Source organism: Bactrocera oleae, chromosome 3, assembly GCF_042242935.1.
Source record: "Bactrocera oleae isolate idBacOlea1 chromosome 3, idBacOlea1, whole genome shotgun sequence".
Lineage (NCBI taxonomy): Eukaryota > Metazoa > Arthropoda > Insecta > Diptera > Tephritidae > Bactrocera > Bactrocera oleae.
In genome coordinates this window covers 33,021,389-33,043,276 of record NC_091537.1, presented here as the reverse complement: position 1 = coordinate 33,043,276, position 21,888 = coordinate 33,021,389, and the positions used below count along the sequence as shown (strand labels likewise).

The window sequence follows — 21,888 nt, the reverse complement described above, 5'->3', positions numbered from 1 at the left end:
CGACCGCCATGTACACTACTAAAGTAGACCGCTACTACTTGCCAAATCCTAGATTCGGCTTTTTGAAAAAAAAGCTGAATGATTTACAACTAGTACTTCTGCAAGTTTCAATTCAGTATCATTAATATCCGTATGCAATGCGACATATCTATGTTTATTTTAACGATAACTTTCTTTTCATTTGCATCAAACCAAGTAATATATTTAGATTTTGACTCCAAAAAAGACAAAAATACTCGCTTTGTGATCTTGTAAAGCGTTTCACCTTTTGTTAAATAAGCCTCTGTATACATACACACCACTCCATCCGGGAAAAACTGGCGCACTCTAATAACACACACCACACTTGGGAACACTCAGAGGATCTCACTCGCCATGAAGACACCACCACACTCAACATCGGAGAAGACAAAAAAAGTCTTGGAGCTTCACCTGTAAGCACAATTCATTTTATGCAGTTTTATGCGCACGAAATTCAATACGAAAGCGATCCAGTGCGCCACATAGAACCGTTTTTACAAATTCGATTGGACAGCGATCTAGCCGCTATTCGATCTCTTTTGAACAACCAAAAGATTTTAAATTCGATAAATTGAATATTGTCAAAAAATTCATCATTCCATACTTCATTATAACCATTTTTTCAGCTCACTCCTAAACAGTGCAAATAAGAAAAGAGGGTTTAGTTGCAACAGCAAATCCCGCAAATTTCCAAGAAGCACCACTGCGAAATCCAAAGTAGGGTACCACTACCCACAGTAGTCGTCTCCATCGAGCTTCGAGGTGAACTGTTTAAATTTAGGACCTTAATAGACCAAGTATCGCAACAATAATTTTTAGCGTTTAGGGCACGAAATAGGCTACAACTGCCAAAAAAAAACAGCCGATTTTGAAATCACGGGAATGGGCGGAAGAGTAGTTCAAAAGTCAAATAAAATCTGCGCCATACCCCTAATTTCCCTCCAAGCGGATAAGCGAATTAAGGCAAAAGCTTATAGTCCTAGCGCAACTTACTAATATGTTTCCAAGCTATCACATAAATAACAAGCATCGGCAAAAGGTTTCACACCTAAAGCTAGCAGATCCCAACTGCAACACCCCATCCCAAATAGATATTATATTAGGCAGCGATCTTATACTGGAAATAATACATGAATGTGTTCAAAAAATTTTAAACACTCTTCTGGCTTAAAACACAGTTTTTGGTTGGATACTAAGTGGACAACTTATAGAATTAGTTTCCACAATAACAATTCAATTTACCGAAAAATTAAAAGACTTAAACTTAATTTACAATTTTGGTAGTTGAAATAACTGTCCGCCATAATAGTTAAAACCTAAGAAGTTCAGTATTGTGAACACTTCTACAAAGCCACAACTACTCGATCAGATAGTGGCCACAATTTTCCAACACTCCACATATTGACACAACAAATAAGTTAGTCAAGTTAGTTTTGGAAAATGCATTCTGATAGAACGTATGTGAGCCATAATGAAAGAACAGCTCCAGGGAGAAAGGCAGAAGAGGCTATAATAACTTTTCTTGCATGAACAAATACAACTGGTGAGCATAAAATCAAGCTACTAATAATGGGGCGTGCAAAGAAGCCGCGCTCTTTTAAGGCATATAAACTTCTTGTCGAATACCGAAATTCTAAGAGTGCAGGGATGACTGTAGATATATTTGGAGAATCGTTTCACCAATGTTACGTCCCTCAGGTACAATGAATAACACAATTAAAATCCATTACATTGTTACAAAGCATTTTCGTTTTTATTGTCTTTAGGTCCAAAAGTTTTTGCCACAAAAGGATTTACAATAAAAAGATATTTTATTACATGACAACGCCCCTATACATCCACCAGAAAATTAACTGCTGCCGGCTCTATATTCGTGATTTATATGCCGCCAAACGTTATGCCCTTGATTCAGCTCACGGATCAAAATGTGATTCGCTTAACTAAGCTTTGTTACAATACAAAAAAACATCTGTTATCACTGAGTTTTTAAAAGCTTTAACGTTAAAAGATGCATTATCATTTTCAATGTTTGCTTGGAATCATCTGGACGGTAAAGTAATAGCATAGAAAGTCTTCCAGCATTTATTAGAATGCTTCAATGGAACAGAGCCAAACCAAAGAGAGGATGAGGAAGATGATATTTCATTGTGATTACTTCGAGGAAAATTATTGCAGGAAAAATAAAGAGAGAAAGGAAAAATAAAGAGAGAGAAAAGTCCACGACATACAAAGTTTATTGCAAATTGTTATTCCAAAGCTATGTATTGCTTTTTAGATTCGGCTACATACATATATATTGTATTTTAGGAAACTGAAATCGATGTTGAAAAATGGACTGCAATCGAAAATTACGAACCGGAAATAAATTGCGAAATCAGTGGGTTATTTGTGAGATCAGATTTTTTAGTGACTACGTGTGTTTCTAAAATGCAATCTGACTAATGAAGAGAGGTTAAAACAAAAACACCTCAAATATTAGAAATTTCAAAAATGGCTGATGATGATAAGTAACAAGGCACACCTTCTACAGAGGCTACACGTTCAAAACAGGGTGCAAAGCAAAGAATAAAAAGATCTAAAGATATTTTCATTTCAAAATTCATTACTGAACTCCCAGAAAACACAAAAGCTTAAGCGTACTTACTGTAGAGGAACAAGAACGTAGGACACAGTTTAGTTTATTCTTTTTTTTAATTCCTAAGCCCGGGACCGCCGGGACGCTTTACTCGGAATCCGGACTGTCCCGGCCCAACTGGGACGAATAGTCAGCTAAAGTTAGACAAATGTATTACACACTATGCGTAATAAGATAACGGGACATGCAGATAATTCCCTCGAGTCTTATAATGTACCCTTAAACTAATATACAATAACCTGATGTTTTATGTTCAAATAACGACAATAGTACAAAGCAGTCAGCAATCGGTAAGAGAGTTTTACCAAGCCATTTATAAACATTTGTCATTTATACTAAACAAAGTTCTTTCTATAGATTTGGACAGAGAATTGCAGTTAGTAATGACAAAGTCATACAGGGATAAAGCTCTGGACGCATTTTTGTGAGGCTTGCGTGGAGATTTGTCCCGATTACTGGGTCCTATCCTATGGGTAGGAACCACAGTAATGCAAATCTTCGCAATATTGACAAAAGAACACAGAAACCTATACCAGCTTCACGAATGCTCAATTTCACAAGCTTTCTGCAACCGCCACCAGTTCCTCCACGGAATACACAATCTAGATATAATAATTTTAATTTTGAGCAACCAGGAATCTAATATGATCGAACTACATTATAGACTATTTATACGGAAAGAAGGCAAGGTATGTTGCCTCACCCGACTCTATGGTACCCAAACCGCTGCCGCATGTGGAGCCAATGGACATTGACACTATCACCCAAACTAGACGGCTAGTAAAAGACCTCCTTTCCCAACGCAACACCCCGGTAAAAGACAGAGGTATGTTCACCATAGAAGCTGTAAAGGAATAACAAACTGGACGGATAACTTCATAAGTTCACGCAACTATCTCTGAACACTATGAAACTCAGTTTGATTTGAACAAACTTTGAACGAATACGTCGAAAATAGAGAACCAGGATAACAATAATAATTACAAGTAAAGCAAACAACATTGCATTTTTTAGAATAAGGAACTCCATGCTTTCATATTTTGAACGTAAGCTGGGGAGTGGATATGTACTTAAGATACTTATCGACCCTGGATATAATAGAAACTATATACAACCTAAATTTGTACAGAAACCCATACCGAACGAAAACTCATTTGATGCAGTAATAGTGGGAGGTAGTATCAAAATAACGCACCACAAGATAGCCAACTTGTTTAATCGACCTGACATTGCCATACAATTATTTTTTTATATCCACATTAACATCCTTAGACGCTATTTTGGAACATTAGAAGCAAAAATAAATATTCTCAAGAAAGTAATGACCATTAAAAAAAATATCCATGTCTCATTTAAAGAATAGACAGATCACTTAACAGACGCACAAAGAAATGACTTGGACAAATTAGTAAAAAAAAATTGCCAACTCATTTTGCTACTGCAGATGAAAATTTAACTTATACCATGAATGTTAATGCAGAGATTATAACAAATAGAGATTCAGGGATGATGTCAGCAAACAAATCAAAGAGTTATTGGATGACGGAATAATCCGCCCATCCCGCTCACCGTACAATTCACCAGTGTGGATTAGGCCAAAAAAAACTAGATGCTTCAGGAAAGAAAAAGTATCGCATGTTCATCGATTTTATTGTAGAAAACTGAATCTTGTACCTATCGCAGATATATACAATACCGGATATAAACGAAGTTTTAGCTCAACTGGGAAATAATAAAATATTTTCGGTCCTATACCTCAAAAGCGGGTTTCACTACAACCCACTCAAAGATTCCGATGTAGAAAAAACAGCCTTCTCCATTAATTTGAGGAAATATGAGTTCTTACGATTCTCGTTCGAACTAAAAAATACGGCTTCAATATTCATTCATGAACATATTGGTAAAATATGTTACATATGTATGTAAATATCAACGACATACTCATCATCATAAAATATATTACATATGTATGTAAATATCAACGACATACTCATCTTTAGCAAGGATAGTTAGTCGCACACGAAAAATTTGTCAATTGACACAAGTGAATTCTTCAAATTAAAGGTAGAATTCTTAGAATTCGTTATCAACGACAAAGGCATTGAAACAAGCCAATTACCTTCAACCAAAGACATTAAAAAAACTGCGGGCATTTCTTGGCCTATTCAGCTATTATGGGCGTTTCATTAAAGATTTCGCTAAGGTGGCAAATCAACTTAGCTCACTTTTAAGAGGAGAAGATGGACGCGTGTCTAAAAGGGAATCCGCAAAAAAATTACAAGTTTGTATAATAATAAATCCAGTTTACCACAGACGCTATAGGAATGAAATAATAAACCGATACACATTCATCCAGGAAGCCTTTCAGATGCAGGCAATAATATGGTATTTAAAAAAATCAGAAACTACCTTTATGGCAAAGCAAAAGTCAAAATTTATACAAACCATGAACTCCTAACACACTCCCTTAGTAATTAGAATAGGAACGGTAGAGTCAAGAGATGGAAATCTTACTTAGAAGAATACGATCACAAACTAACTTACAAACCAAGGTAGGGTAATGTAGTGGCTGATGCGCTATGAAGAATGAATCAAATAAATTCAGTAACATCACAACAAAGCTCTGAAAGCTCAAAGTGGGTTAAAACTGCCTGTCGAAAATTCCAATTTTCAAATTTAGGGAATAGGTGAAAGAGTTATACAAAATTCAAATAAAATTTGCCTAATCACCATAGTCTCTCCAAATTCGATTATAGGAATACATGCACAAGCCATTGTTCTATCGCATCTCACAGATTTGCTTCCAACCTATGAAGTAAATTAAAAACTGTGGGAAAAATGCCCATATCTCAAATTAGCAGATCCCAACTGCCATGTCCCATAACAAATTGATATATTATTAGGCAGTGAATTAACACCTCAAATATATATATCATATTTCGAACGAATATTTAAATAATCAACTCAAAAAATTCTGGGAAGTAGAAGAATATTCTCAGATCACACAACCTTCAGAAGAAGACCAGACATGTAAAAGAAAAGCGTTCTTAAATCAGCATATGATAATGTGATGGATATCTTAACCTCAATCATAAAGAAGAAGCTGTATCATATGAAAAAATATCTAATGTAGATATTTATCTTTTTATTTTCCATTAAATTTGTGCAATTTTAAATTTGTTTTTAATGCGGAGGTGGAAAAAAATTATTCACAAATTTTAGTACATAAATATGACCAAGATTTCCAAAGTATAGACTTCCGTAAATCAATCAATAGTCCAATCACCGACCCTATTTAGTCGTTAGGACATTGCCGGAAGTGGCCTATGAAACAAATTAGCCTTTAGCAACTTCTGTGCTACAAACGCAAATATACGTTGACGATATTCTATCGGGTGGTCTCTCATTAACGTGCGAATCACTACCTCGAGTGATCAAACCACTAAATTCAGCCGGATTTCCCCTAAAAACTACTTCGAGATAATGAAAAACATAAAAATGGAAGACTTACAATATTAAATGCAAACTGGACAGGCCAGTAGTTCAACAACAAACAATCGAGCCAATATCTGCAAGGTCCGCCATAACCAAACGCCCAATACTTTCCTCGGTGGCAAGACTTTTCGACCCCGCAGGATTTCTTTCGTCAATAATGATTCAAACAAAAATCCTCATTCAAGAACTGTGGCAAGATGGCACTGAATGGGATGAGCAAGTAAAACCTACATGTACTTTTAACCAAATGGATTCAACGATTTATATACCATATCAGAAATTCAAATTCCTCGATGGGTAAGTTTCGTCCCTAACCATAATGTAAAATTGCATGGCTTCTATGATTGCCTCTAAAAACATTCACCACATTCTGGTGAAACGGTCCGACCTGGTTAACCAACTTACATTATATGATGAGCATAGCTTGATGCGGCAAATGGAATGTGGCTGTCGGTGCAGCATTTGGGAGTTTTATCGGTCGACACGGATTTCCATCAAAAATTATGTGACAATGTGATCGATTGGCCATTTATACCTCCATATTTTCCCCACATGGGGGACTCTGAAAATCAGCAGTAAATAGCTTTAAGCTACATTTAAAGAAAACGGCAGGTAATCATAAGTTCAATTATGAGGAGTTTACCACACTACTTGCTGGTATATAAGCCGTACTAAATTCACGACCTATCTCACCACTATCGCAAGATCCCTCTGATTTCACTGATCTTACACCTGGACAGTTCGTAAGAGGAGCTCCATTTCTTACCATACCTGAGACAGTAGGATAAACACTCTCGTTAATAAACCGATGAGAAAAAATTAAAATTCTCCATTGTTTAGGATTATTTACATTAGTTTAAGTTTATTTTCTAATAATGTCAACTCTGATCTGGCAATACTATTTTATCTAAGTTTTATATTTGTCACCTCTCTTTTATCATTAATTTCTTTATTCATATTTAAAGTTACGGTATTTTTAATTCCGTTGAACTCCTATAAATCTCTTCTCTGATTGTAACACTGTGCTGATTGTACTCGTCTCTGGCTCACCGTTCATATTCGTACAAATCCCAATAAAGTCTTGAGAACTCTACCCGCTGGTAAATTAATTATTTAACATTTTGGTGCCTTCTATGAGCACAAATATTTTATAATTTTTTGTGGTTGTGTGGTTTCATGGCGAAGCTCAATTGGCGTTTATCGGCGGAGAAAGCAATAAATCACATACTTACATGCATGAGTCTCAGAAGGTGCCATGGAAGGTCTGGTGTTTTCACGACCTGAAGTCGCTTAAATCACATTTTGAGCGCTTCATAGAGAACCATAACCATTTGGTTGGAGGACCTACGTCTTCCGAGATGGGGCCACATGATGCACTTTTGGAATCAGTAAAGGAGCTGTATACTGAGCCGTTAGCTATCCCGTTTCCCACAAAATCAAGGGGTTAGGGTTTTGTTTCCGATTTGCAGCAGGTCGTGTCAAATATTGACGCAACTGTATCGGCAGTCCTCCGGCTTCATCAGAATAAACATGATTATAACTGCAACTCACGGCGTTATCAATATAGGACTATATGTAATCATCATTATAGTTTGGTTTCTGAGATTCTCAGGTCAGTATTTGCCGTAGTTGCTATTGTCGCCAATGCTAATTTTCGCTCAGTTTTAACAAGCTTAGCTACACTAAAAAATACAATAATATTAAACTAAACTTTATATTAATTAAATAACGTTTAAATAATAAACATACCAATATTGGTTATCGCTCGAGCAGAATCCCGAATACTTTGAAATTCGAACTTTTTATATGGAGGATCTACTAAAGTTGCACAAGCGTATAGCTTAACAGATTCAATATTACCGTACTTTGTTTCGATTTCTTGAGACAATTTAATTGTCTTGCTTAATGATACAAATTTTTCATAACAAACTTCCTGTGTTACTCACAAAAGAGGTTTCAAGATGTCACGAACTTCTATCCATGCATCAATTTCCTCGCCCGTGATTGTGAATACTAACATTTTATCATCATGAAGACCCCAGTCATCACAAATCCTTTTTTATTTTATAGTCAAATTTTCAATCGTTTTCCTTTCTACCATGTGATAAGCCCTAGCTCAACAGTCTTTATCCCAGTTCCTAATATTATCTAATATTATATATAACGTTAATAAGCCAATAAAGTGAAAACTAAATTTAATGATTTTTGAGAATATAAAAAGCTTACCTTTAGATAGCGAACTGTTTAGCCAAGGCAGCTTCAGAGATCAAGAGATGACCAACTCAGCTCTTACTGGAAATCAGGGCGCAATTGCTAAACGTCAAAACCTCCTGAACTCAGGCAACTGTCAAAGTTCAAGAGGTCTGACGTTTAGCAACTGGAAAAAGAGGAACGGCCAGATTGAAATCCTACATAAAAACATGTGAACAGAGAGGTTTGTTGCTGCCGTTGAAGATTACTAATAAAAATTGGAATACAAAGAAAATGAAAGAAAACGCGAAATTGAAATGTATATGACGAAATCTTTTGTGATGCCATGCTTAGTAGTACTAATTTTCAATTGAAAATTATAAAAAACATTTATTAATTGAGAGCTAATACATTTATTATTTTGATTAGGTATTAAAAGTTCAAATATCAATCGTTTTAATATATCACAAAATCACATAAAAGGGTTTAAATAATAAATAAATTCCCAAAAAATAGTATTTTGTCCGATCTAGCTACAATGGTAAATGTTACAAAAAACGCTAATTTTGAGGCGCTCTCACACTGGAAAGAGTTGGGCATCCCATTATCCCTGACAGCTTTTCATTGTGTACTGGCAAGGATAACATGATAGCAAACTCTTTGATTCATGCCACTGTCGAAAGAAATTGGATTGGGTATTTTGCATTTCGATATTATTTTTAGGTGCTCAGTTCCCGAGTCGGCCTATATCACGCATATACATCCCTAAATACGTCTATTCATTTTATACAATTTTTAGGAATCATAAAACATAATAAAATAATATGTAAATAAAAAAAACTAAGCCAAAGAAACAACACAAGTCATAATAAAATATCATGATTTTATGATGAGAGCATCATGTCATCCTTGGTACTGGTGACTCCTGATATCAGTAGTTAGACACACAGACTCAGTCTGTTGCAGTTAAACTTTTATTTTACTAGAGAAATCTTGATTACTAGATTCTTGAACAGATGATGTAGTTCTAATTACTAAAGCTACCGATGGAACAGATGATTCAAGAGCGACTAAGGCCTAAACATAAACGTGATTGAATTAATATAAATATAAAAAAAAAACGAAAATTTACGTAGAAAGGAATAGTTTATGTAGAAACTTAATAAAGTTCTTTAAGGGCCCTTACCTTTTTAGGCTGAATCTCTAAATTAACCATGGCCGTTGATTAATCTTTTACGGGTTTGGTGCTCTTGACTTGACGGCGAAGCAATCTTATGAGCACATTGTAAATGTTTCAGCTGATGTGCTTTTAATAAACAAAAACTTTTTATTACATGAATTGCTCTTTTACTGCCATTGTTTATTTTTGTACAGTGGCCCATATAAAACTAGGAGACATGATAAAATAATTATTCAATGTAATAAAATTTTCGACAATATATTATAAACTGTTTAATAGTTCATTAAGTTAATCAAGCAATAATTGCACGGATTATACTTAAGTGTGTTATTTTATTTGAAATGGTTGTCAAGAATAACGGCGACAATACACACATAATAATGTAATATACCAATCTGCGAGTAGCTATACAAAACTATGTTACAAATTGCCTTACCATCAGATACTAAACTGTAAAATAAAAGTCGTAGTCATCGAGTAAGACTTGATTCTAATCGATTCAAGACAGACTCAACTCGATTCTAAAAATTCAATTCTTTGTATCAAAAGATTGATTCTTGACTAAAGACAGAGCCGACTTCCCTATCCCTAATGCGAATTGATGCTGTTGATTTATCCTCTCTTACTTCTCCGACTCCAGCAGTGAAGATTGTCATCAACCAATGGCCATATTTAAGAGGCATAGATGTGGCGGACGACCGGTTCGGTATGCCTGGAACTATCGACGTTCTTATCGGCGCGGACCCCAAAAGAAGGTGAAGTCATCGATGGAGGACCAGACGAATAAGAGGGAGGACCACCGGTTGGAGGAACTGATGTCCAACTTTTGTCAATTGAAGGAAATAGCAGTGATTGACGATCTGGAAGAGAACGACTGTGGACAGATCTTCGAGACCATTCATAGCCGTAACTCAGACGACCGTTATATCGTACACTTACTCTTGCGACGAAAGGCAACGGAACAAGGTGACTCTTACCCACTGGGATTAGGGAACTAGTACAACCACCTTACGATCATACCAATTGCTACTACATTCCATTAACATCACATATGGCATGACATGCAGTCCTTACAATGGGGTACGAACCCTACAACAATGTGCTTATGATAATTCCAACATACAACAAGCGACTCGCGCTTGAACTGCGATATTAACTTCTTTTTATGTTGACGACTTCTTAACAAGTTGTAAAAGCGTTATCGATGCAGTGGAGCTGGCTAAAAACGTGTCTGCCATCTTATCTGCGGGACAGTTTATCTGACGGGTCGTCTCTTTCTATGGGACGCACTGAACGATCAGTTATTCGCGACGATCTATGTCAAAGGGAAGAGATTGCAACGAAGCGTCGTGTACTCAGCGAGGTGGCACGACCCTTCGATCCTACTGGATTGTTATCACCTGTCATCGTAAATGGGAAAATATTGGTTCAGCGACTGTAGTCTCCGGGTCTATCCTTGGACTCACCATTGCCTGACAATCTTTTCTGCGAAGGGTTAAGTATTGGTCACAGTATTAGTAATTTCACGGGTTCTGCGATGCTAGCTCACACACTGATGCAGCGGTTATTTACGCGAAGACCTCGCGCTACTTTTTGCCGAGATATTCCAGAAGTGTAGGATTTTTTGGGATTAGTTGACGTTCCCTACTAGCTGGGGTCGGACTCAGCGATCGTATTGTGTTGGCTGAAGAAGGATTCAGCAACACTTAAACCATTAATATCAAATTGGGTTCGTAGAGTACAGGAGCTGACATCCCCCGCCCGTTGGCATCACAGACCTTGGCTCATTGTGTCTGTAGAGGCATCAAACCCACCGAGCTATTAGTACATTCCTTTTGGTGGATGTCTTACTCGCCGAAAACCAATATCTAAGCAAATTTATTGTACTCGTTATATACTCGCCATCCAAAAGGACATACTATTTTGTAAACTGAACGGTTCAGTAGTATCACTCGATTGTTGTACTGATATTCACGCTTTCTGCTCTTCCGACTGTGAGGACACTTGTGCTGGTATACAAGCTTCTTGCTCTTTTGACTATCAGGACCCTCTTACTGGTACACAAGCTTCTTGCTCTACTGACTGTGAGGACCATTTTATTGGCTCACACGCTTCCTGCTCTACTGACTGTGAGGACCCTTATATTGGTACACACGCTTCCTGCTCTTCCAACTGTGAGGACACCTGCGCTGACATATGCACGTCCAGCTCTTTCAACTGCGTTGACAATCGCGTTTCTAACGAGGACAATTGAGATTGTTGTGTCGATATTTGTGATGACACCTCTTCTCTTTAAACTGTGTCGATATTTGCGTTGTGTTAACGTCTGCGTTAGCATCTGCTACATTGCAGCCAAAATCATGTTTATCTCCATAGTTTTTGATGAGCATTCAGTCTCTGAATTTTCTTCGATCTTCGTTATCTCTTCCTCTAATTCGAATTGAAAAACATATTCCCCAACATTCACGTTTCCTGCTTCTATGGTCTCTCGTAATCGTAATTGTAATTCGGACTTTACTCCATTTGTTGCTAAACCACGTTTTTACAGCTACTTTTTCAGTTGAGGAATCTTCAGATCGTTAAACTTTGCCAACTCTCTTTTTGGGAATTTATTTGACAATCCTACTTCTGGCACCAATTGTAACGGATTTATCGATAAATCGCCTACCTTGTAACTCACTCTTGAGTTCGATCACTGGATTGTTTAATAAAATTCCCAATTTAATGGCTATACACTTATCTTTATTTCTTATCCAAACAACTTAACGCTTTGCTACTCATTATCCGAATTCACAACTTTTTACTTATATCTTAATTGCTCTTTACACGGCAACACTACAACTAGAACTGTGTCTTCTGCACAATTCGGCAGCCCTATAGATTTTTAACAAAAGTTCGCCACTAGAACATTTTGGCAACTAGGAATTCGTTGTCTAGTTGCTTTAGGCAATTTTTCGTCGATTCGATTTTGTTCTATCATCCGTATTTGTCACAACATTAATTTGTTTTCAAAAATTGTTGGTGTCCGCAATAACCAGTCTAGCTATTTGTGCAGTTGTCTTTGTCTTCGGCGCAGTTCAACGTCTTACAATAATTGTGCCTATTGACAGTTACTGTTACACCGTTTTCTTCAAAGCAGTATAGCCCGACAATACACCTTGATGAAACTGCGCACCACACAGTGACTCGTTCGGGGTGAAGTTCCGTCTCGTGAATTATTTCTGGATTTGATTCACTTCATATATGGCAATTTTGCTTATTTACAGACATAAACAATCAATTTATCAAGTTATTGTGTTCTTCGGCCATTTCAATCATTTTTATGAAAAATTCCAGGCGAATAGCCAAATCTAGAGGGTTTAACCAGCTTGTTATTTGAACGGAAACAGGTTTAATTCATCATGAATTATCCCTTGTAATACCGTCTGCTAACTCCAAGTTGCGAGTAGAAGCTCTTGGATTTGCCTAAATTGACGATGCAACAGCGTGCTTCTTGAACACGAAAATACGGAACTCGATGGTCCATTTACTCGGGGGAGTGCCGCCAAATTCCCATTTGAATTTCATTTGGACGGAAATGACGGACTGCAAAGCATGCTACCGCTGCCTATCCCTTTTTTCGGTATCCCAGGCATACATTTTTAAAAAACTTAAATAATAACCTGCCAAATAAAACAAGTTAGTCGATTACGGACACAGAAAAAAAGTTATTACGGTTTGTTTTGTAGCACGACTCGTGAGACACCCTGTAGATAGTGAATATTGATTGTTAAAATTTTATAGTTACATTAATTTACGAATTGTTAATATTCACACATTAGGTACATATGTACTCTAATTAAACAGTAATATTTTAAATTAGTTAATTTAGTACTTAATACTAATAGGTAGCTTAAATGTTATAATTTAGAAACAAAAATAGTGATATTGAAGTCCAGCTTGAGAACTTTCCATCGAAATTTGCAAATATCTTAAATAAATAAAAAAGAATTAAAAATTATTTTCGTTTGTATTTGTTAAAGGAAAGTATCCACATTATATTTTAAAAATAAATGCATGGAAGTTTATAAACAATTCATATAAAAAGTTAAGGGCTATAATATTTAACATGCTACTTAACATACTTAGATATGTTATCTAAGGTTAGCTTGGCTATACGTTAAGACAAATCAAAAATTGTACTGAAATTTTAACATAGAAACTTTCGTTTATTTCCCGCAACATATTGTTTGGTAACCTTAACATTGTTTTGGGAACCAAACAAAGTGTTAAATTCTCAGCTGATGACATTTTCTAACCACACAAAAGATGTTAGGTTAATATAAAGAAATCTTCCAATTCCAATAATTAAAGTATATATACAAACATATTCAACATACAATATTGGCCAGTTATGATTGAATAACGCATAGCTATATGCTACTATAATGCCGATATTATACATAACATCTAGAATAATTATACTATATAATTAACATACTTGTCCTCAGCAAAATTTCATTACCTTACAGTTTACCTACAAGCCGTAGAACTTCAGCACAGCATTCATTTCCTTGTCAACCGATTTACGCACAGCCTCAATGTCGAACACTTTGAATATTTAAATTGAAATGTCTACTATCATGATCCTCAGAGATGATAGTCCTCTTCGTATAAATAGTCGTAATGACCGTTACCTTCCGGAAGGTGGTGTGCTATTTAATTTAAGCATTACACAGCCACACTTAACTGTGTAGCACGTTCACCCAAACTTTGCGCGATTGTGAACATGCGCCTATTGATGTGAAAAATCCTTAGCACATTCCAAATCTTGCGCTGCAAATTGCAAGGCTATACAACCTAGAGGAGGCAAGAAAATGTAAGTAATTGGTCATTCCAACTTTAAACCAGAAAATGAGGCAACTTACCTTGGAATGAATAAACAATTAATCTGTCAAAAATTTCCGTCATTGAATCTGCATTTGAAAACCAATTTGAAGAGCGTCAGGTAAGTTGTCAATTTTCCTTAATTGTTAATTTTCATAAATGTTTATTAAACTAACCTCTTTTCACAACAGTAAACCAACAAACGAAGCCCATTGGGTATAAAGCGTAATAATTTTACAAAGAGGATCCAATTTGGTAAGTATAGTTATGTTAAAATTTTTATAACAGAATATCTTCTATATTATATAATAATATATTATGAATCTCTTTATGTTTTTGGATTGAAGTTGAATTCAACTAATTTAAATCGTGCTGAAATTGCAGGCAAAACAGGTATGTACATGGTGATAGGTGTTTTTGTGTATCAACTCGATAAGTGAAAATGATGTGAAAAATGTGCGCAAAGGGTGTTTAAATCAGATGTATGCTAGTATTAATTCGCATAGAAAAATTGTGAGATATTTTCCAATTGTGATTCCAAGGTTGGTTGCCTTATTTTTAAGGTTGGAAAGAACAATAACTTACATTGTCTTTCCTCCTCTAGGTTGTATTACCTTGCATGTATGTGTCGTCGTGGTGACAATGATCATCTTTCAAAATCGGCCTATGAGAACGTCGCACTGTTGTTTCAATGTTTGGTGAGCTATTATGCGAAAGATATTCCACATCAATAAGCGCATGTCCAGGTAGGCATGGCAGTGCAATGCTTAAATTAACTACTTATTCCTTTACTTTGTGTATTTTTTAAGTGTTTTTAAAATGGCACTCAAAACTTCCCATTATTGATGTGTCGCCAAATAACAAACCGTTGGGTGTGCGTCGTCTAAAGGAATGCATTAGTATCTCCAAGAAACCAAGAACTCTCTAACAGTATTTCTTACTGGTGGTGCATCGCGGGACGCCGAGAAGGCTAAGAATATGATGAGTCGTTTGCATTACACCACCTTGCGGGAGGTAACGGTCAATACGACTATTTATATGTCCGATTTCAACCTAACACGCATCTCGCCGTGGTCGCTGAGTATCGAATTTAAATATTCGAGGTGTTCGACATTGAGGCTGTGCGTAAATCGGTTGAGAAGGAAACGAATGCTGGGCTGAAGTTCTACGGCTTGTACGTAAACTGTAAGGTAATGACAGCTTACTGAATAAAAGTAAGTAAATTATATAACTATTCTGGAGGTTATAGTTACATAACAGAGGCCATATATCGCCATTACAATAATATATAAGTATGAATAATTAAATCATAACTGGCCAATATTGTATATTTCTATGTTGAATATGTATATATACTTTATTTATTTGAATTTTTATTAAAAGTTTTTTCTTCTGGTTTATTTCTATACAAAATTGAAAGTGAAAACATTCTTCATATTAACCTAAAATCTTTTGTGTGGTTAGAAAATGTCATCAGCTGAGAATTTAACATTTTGTTTGGTTAGCTTAACATAGGTTATCCATGTTAATCATTTGTATGGTTACCAAAACAATGTTAAAGTAACCAAACCAAATGTTACAGGAAGTAAACAAAAGATTCTGGCTTAAAATTTCAGTACAAATTTTGACCTTTCTTAACCTGTAGCCAAGGTAACCTCCGTAGATAACATATCTATATTAAGTAGCATGTTAAATATTGTTGACTTCAACTTTTTATATGAACTATGTACAAACTTGCATGCATTTATTTTTAAAATATAATGTGGATACTTTCCTTTAACATATACGAAAAAAAATAATTTTTATTTTTTTTTTATTAATTTTAGATATTTGCAAATTTTCCATCAAAATTCTTAAGCTGGACCATTTTATTTTTGAATGATAAAATTTAAGTTACCTATTAGTATTAAGCACTAAATTACTTTATTGAAAATATTAATACTAACAATTAGTAAATTAATGTAACTATTATTATAAACTGTAAATTAAACCATATCAAACGTTTTTACAAAGAAATAGTGATAATGTAGTCTATATATAATATAAATGTTAGCCAAAATAAATAATTGTAAGAAGGAAAATTTAGTTTGTAATGTACATATAAAAGTATAAATGTTAATATTTGAAATATTATCTAAAATAATTACTAAACATTTTTAAAAATTTTGTAAGAAAGAAAATTTTGTCTGTAATGTATAAAAATATATACATGTACATATATATAAATGCTAGTAATTCAAAACTTAACTAAAATAATTACTAAAAGTTTATAAGAATAGAAAGGAAAAATAAAACCATAATGTATAAAATGTATAAAATTAAAAAAAAAAACTTAAATGAGAATCTGAATTATTTTATTTATAAGGTGAATTACCAACCCAATAACCTATAGAAGCTGATGAGGTAACCGATGAACCAGTTTTCTGAAGGAAATGGCTAACCAATCAAATAACCTATGAACCAGTTTTCTGTAAATTATAGGTAACCGTAACCATAGCAATAACCGAACGAACTGTTTTCTGTAACAGATGACTAACCAAACAAATAGGCAATAAAAAGGACGCTGTTAACCAAAGAGTAACAGATAGTTTTCAAAATTAGTTAGGAAATTAGAACAGTAAAACATATGTATGTAGAATTTACTCAAAAACAATAAGAGGGAGCGAGTAAGATAATCATACCAACGTGGAGTGAAAGAGGAGAGGCTAGAACAAAAATAACCTATCCGAAAACTAATGCATTAATTACTGATAACCTATCGGTAACCAGTTAGCTAAATTTTACCCGTCCAGTAAAAAATAAGTACATAAATTGGTACATTTCGCCCAACGGGCAACCATGGTTACAATAGCTATTATCGAAAGCGGAAGCAAAAAGAACATAGATTTATACTATGTTCGCACCGAATTGAAATCCTCTTGTAAACACAATTTGTGGATTGTGGAACCAAAGTGTGTTTTCGATGAGTTTTCATTGACAGTTCACACATCTATTTGTTTACATTTGTTATGTACCCTACAAGAACAGTGACGGTCATCTGATGGGTAATATGACAGTTATAGCTGCAAAAATTTGTCAGCGCGCAGAACACAGTTTCTATCATTTTCTTAAGAATCCTTGTTTACTTTTTGTTTGTTTGTTTTGTTTTTTCTGAGTCATTGCTGCCCATAAATCCGTCATAGCTGAAAATTGTCAGTTATGACTGAAACGATATCAGAAGTGAAAAATTCTTTTGCGCAGTAGATAAATCATTTTTATTTTTTTAATAAATTTTAAACTTTTAATCAAAATTATTTATAATAATATACCTAAATATTTAAAGGAATGCAACAAAAAATATAATAAAATATGAAAATATAAAAATAAATTGTCACTTGGTGCCATCTTCTCCTTTCAATAGCTCTGCGTTATCAAAATTAGTTATAACAATATACTTAAATATAAAAAAAATGCAACAAAAAATATAATAAAATATGAAAATATAAAAATAAACTTTCACTTGATGCCATCTCCTCCTCTCAATAGCTTTGCGTACATCTTTCTCCAATCAGTGGATTAGATTAGATTTGCAAATGAGGTATGCACTGCGACCTAGGGTCTATTGTGCCCTCTCCTCCATCACATGCATTCCCAAACTCCCAGCACCCTGAAAAACTCCAGAATAAGTGGATAGTTCTGAATTTAAAAATGCATATGTAAATTAACAGTACTGACATATCAAATGTGAGTGTATTGGTGAACCCAACAGCAGTTTCTTGTAGGGTACGTTTAGGCCAATTATAGAATGTAAACAAATTGTCAACTGACATTTGGGGCTAGCAAAATATTGTAACGGATTTAACGATAAATCGTCTAACTATAACTCACTCTTGAGCTCGATCACTGGATTGTTAAATTAAAGTCCCAATTTAATGCTATACACTTATCTTTATTTCTAATGCCAACAACTTAACACTTATTGTTCGATATTCGAGTTTACAACTTATTGCTTATAGCTTAATTGCTCTTTACACGGCAACACTCTAATTAGAACTGTCCCTGCTGCACAATTCAGCAGAACTTATATAGTAAATTTTTAACAAAAGTTCGCTACTAGAACATTCTGGCAACTACGAATTCGCTGGCTAGTTGCTTCTGGCAGTTGATCGTCGATTCTGATTTGTTCTGGTATTTGTGTTCGCCACACTGCCCTCTACCTAAGTCTGATCGTCCCGATTAGACATATTTGCGGTACCAAACGCTGCAAGCCGTTCCAGATGAACCACCTTCATTTTATTCCTTGGTCTTCTAATGGTCTGTATGCGCTACACTACATCATTGAGTCGTTTAATAACCTGGTATGGTCCTTCCCAATTACACTGTAATTTGGGAGATAACCCTTTCTTTCGTTGTGGGTTATATAACAATACCCAATCGCCTTCAATAAAACCCTCAGAGTTTATTGCCTTGTCGTATTTTGCTTTCATCTTATCGCTCATAATTTTGGTGCGCTGTCTCACCATAGCATGTATATCCCTCATCTCGTCTTCTAGGATGCTATTGAATTCCTAAGTATTCCTTCCTCCGTTGGCGGTTATTCCAAATTTTAAATCAATCGGTAGTCGAAGATCATTACCAAAAATTACCCTTGCTGGAGTCTGCCCCGTTGTTTCATGTACAGCAGACCGATAAGCCATCACTAACAAGGATATATAGGTATCCTAATCTTTTTGATACTTGGCCACAACTTTCCTCAAATGTTCTTCGAAAGTTCGATTGAATCGTTCTACCATGCCATCGGACTGCGGATGTAGTGCAGTTATACGGGTTTTCCGGATACCCAGCTTCTGGCATATCTCCTGTAATAGAGCTGATTCAAAATTTCTCCCTTGGTCAGAATGTAATTCTATTGGAACACCATATCTCGATACCCAATTGTTGATGAATATATCCGCTACTGTTCCTGCCTCTTGGTTAGGAATTGCGTATACCTCTGGCCATTTGCTGAAATAGTCCATGACTACCAAAACATATCTGTTTCCTAATTTACTGATAGGAAATGGACCAGCTACATCCATGGCTACTCGCTCAAACGATGCACCTGAATTGTACTGCTTTATCTGATCATGACTTCTGGGCCGCGGCCCTTTAGCAGCAATGCACTCGATACAATTGGCGATCCACTCCGTAACTGATTGACGACAACCAACCCAATAAAATCTTTGTTTTAATTTCTCCAAGGTTTTATTGATACCCATGTGTGCTCCACTTGGACCGTTGTGCAGCTCGTTGAGAACTTCAGAAATTCTTACTTTTGGAACAATCATCAGAGCTTGTGAACTTTGCCCATTTTCGCTTTCCCATACGCTATGCAAGCAGCCAGACACTAACTTCAAACTATTCCATTGTGCCCAATAAGTGTCTGACATCTATCGGACATCTATAATGTCTTCTTTAGCCTCAGCTTTTGAGCAATGTCTGCATTCCAGATTACAGGGACGGCGGGACATGGCATCAGCATTTCCATGACTACTATTTCTTGTGATAGAACGCCTCCTACTGCAAATCCACTAGCATCCGTATCCAAAATAAACGTTGATCCTGGGACCGGGTATGCTAACATTGGCGCAGTACTTAACCGTTTCTTCAAAGTTTGGAAAGCCACTTCCTGTTCTTTATTCCATTTAAAAACTCTGTTCTTTTTCGTGAGTTCATGGAGGCTACTAGCTACGCTGGCAAAATTTGGAACGAATCGTCTATAATAAGTACACAGTCCAAGGAAACTCCGCAATTCATCTTAATTTTTAGGAGCGGGCCTATCTCTTACTGCTTCCATCTTTTCATTCGCTTTGCAAATGCCCTCCGTTGTCACTTTGTGTCCTAAGTAGCTTACTTCCTTTTTGAAAAGGGAACACTTCTTTGGACTCAGCTTCAGACCAGCGCTAGCTATCCGTTGGAAAACCTCTTCCAAGTTCTTAAGGTGTTCATCGAAGCTTTTACCCAGCACGACGATATCGTCGAGGTATACCAAACAGGTCTTCCAGTGTAATCCTTTGAGTACCTGGTTCATAAGTCTCTCAAAAGTACCAGGAGCGTTACATAATCCAAAGGGTATTACGGTAAATTGCCATAGACCATCTCCAACGCTGAAAGCCGTCTTTTCTTTGTCTTCTTCGTTTACCTCCACTTGCCAATAACCACTTTTCAAATCAATTGTTGAGAACCATTTTGTGCCTGTTAACGAGTGCAGTGTATCATCGATTCTAGGTAGTGGATAACTGTCTTTCTTCGTTACATCATTCAACCTTCTATAGTTCACAAAAAATCTCATGGTGCCATCTTTCTTCTTCACAAGTACTACAGGTGAGCTCCACGGACTCTCTGATGGTTCGATTACGCCGCTTTCGCTCATTTCACGTATGGTGTGGCTTACAATTTCACGTTTTGCTAAAGGAACGCTTCGAGAAGCCTGGCGGATTGGTTTTGCATCACCTGTGTTAATAAAATGTTTCACAACTTTGGTGCTTCCTGGTTTGGCATCGTCTTTATCAAATATGGATGAGTATCTGAGAAGAAGTTGTTTAGCCATAGTTTGATAGTTTGCCTCTAGTTCCTCAGTCCATGCGTTAATTTCACTCGATATATCGTTTTTGTCCATGGAATCGTTCTCAAGACCTATTTCGCAATTTATCACGGTCTCAATCTCTTGACACCGCCCTAATACAGCTCCTTTGGAGAGTTTGATTAGTAACTTGCACTCATTAAGTACTCTTACCGAAACACGTTTATCTTGTCTTGTCATAGCCAGGGTTTTGCCTATAAGTAAGTTTGGTGTAGACTCTTTTGTGGGCTCAACTGGCTCTCTGTTGCTATCACTCGTCTAACGTTGTACTTATTATCGGAACCGAACATAAGTGGCACTTCCATATTTCCATAGGACATATTCCTGTTTTTCATGTCAATATCGATTCCTTGATTCTCTAGAAAGTCTAGTCCAATTATGACTTCGTCAACGATATCTGCCACTATAAAATTGTGTAACACGGATGCCTTTCCAATTACGATCTCGCACGTTACCTTTCCGAGAACTAGGGTATCTTCTCTAATTGCAGTACGCAACTTTGCCTCAGCTAACGGTCTCACTTCTTTCTCAACCAGATCAGATCGAATTATGGAATGTGATGCGCCCGTATCCACAGTCAGTATGCGCTTTTTACCGTCTACACATCCACTAACGGTAACGTTACTCGTATTCCAGCTTATTTGTGAAATGGAGATTACAGGGCATTTGCTTTCGGGAGCCAGCCCGTGCCCTTTTTGGCTGGCTCGCTTTAGTTTAACGATTGGTTTGATTTGACATTTGCTTGATCTTCCTCAGCTTTGCGTTTACGTCCAACTGGATTATTGGGCTGGTTACAGTTGCATGCAATATGGTCACTTTTTCCGCAGTTGAAGCATTTAAGCACACCATCATTTTTCTTATGCGTTTCCGTAGATTTTTCCAGTGCTTTCTGCATGTTGT

The 21,888-nt window shown here is 36.1% G+C and overlaps 2 long non-coding RNA genes and 2 pseudogenes across 5 annotated transcripts; 2 read left to right on the top strand and 2 right to left on the bottom strand.

The window, feature by feature from the left end:
• Positions 1-1,130: 1,130 nt before the first annotated feature.
• LOC138855979 (jerky protein homolog-like) lies at positions 1,131-3,976 on the top strand (annotated as a pseudogene).
• A 3,018-nt stretch (positions 3,977-6,994) lies between these two features.
• LOC118682412 (uncharacterized) lies at positions 6,995-8,547 on the bottom strand (annotated as a pseudogene).
• A 5,522-nt stretch (positions 8,548-14,069) lies between these two features.
• On the bottom strand, positions 14,070-14,740 carry LOC118682413 (uncharacterized). Its single transcript, XR_004978222.2, has 3 exons — positions 14,564-14,740; positions 14,429-14,476; positions 14,070-14,360 (listed from the first exon to the last, which is right to left on the bottom strand). It is a non-coding gene; the product is annotated as an uncharacterized lncRNA (long non-coding RNA).
• Positions 14,323-16,468, top strand: LOC106624669 (uncharacterized). Of its 4 annotated transcripts, none has more exons than XR_004978221.2 (6): positions 14,323-14,379; positions 14,579-14,642; positions 14,735-14,929; positions 14,992-15,133; positions 15,197-15,577; positions 16,214-16,468. It is a non-coding gene; the product is annotated as an uncharacterized lncRNA (long non-coding RNA). The 4 variants fall into 4 exon arrangements; XR_001331047.3 differs by having other exon boundaries at positions 14,354-14,508; positions 14,772-14,929; XR_004978220.2 differs by having other exon boundaries at positions 14,354-14,508.
• The last annotated feature ends 5,420 nt before the right edge of the window (positions 16,469-21,888 follow it).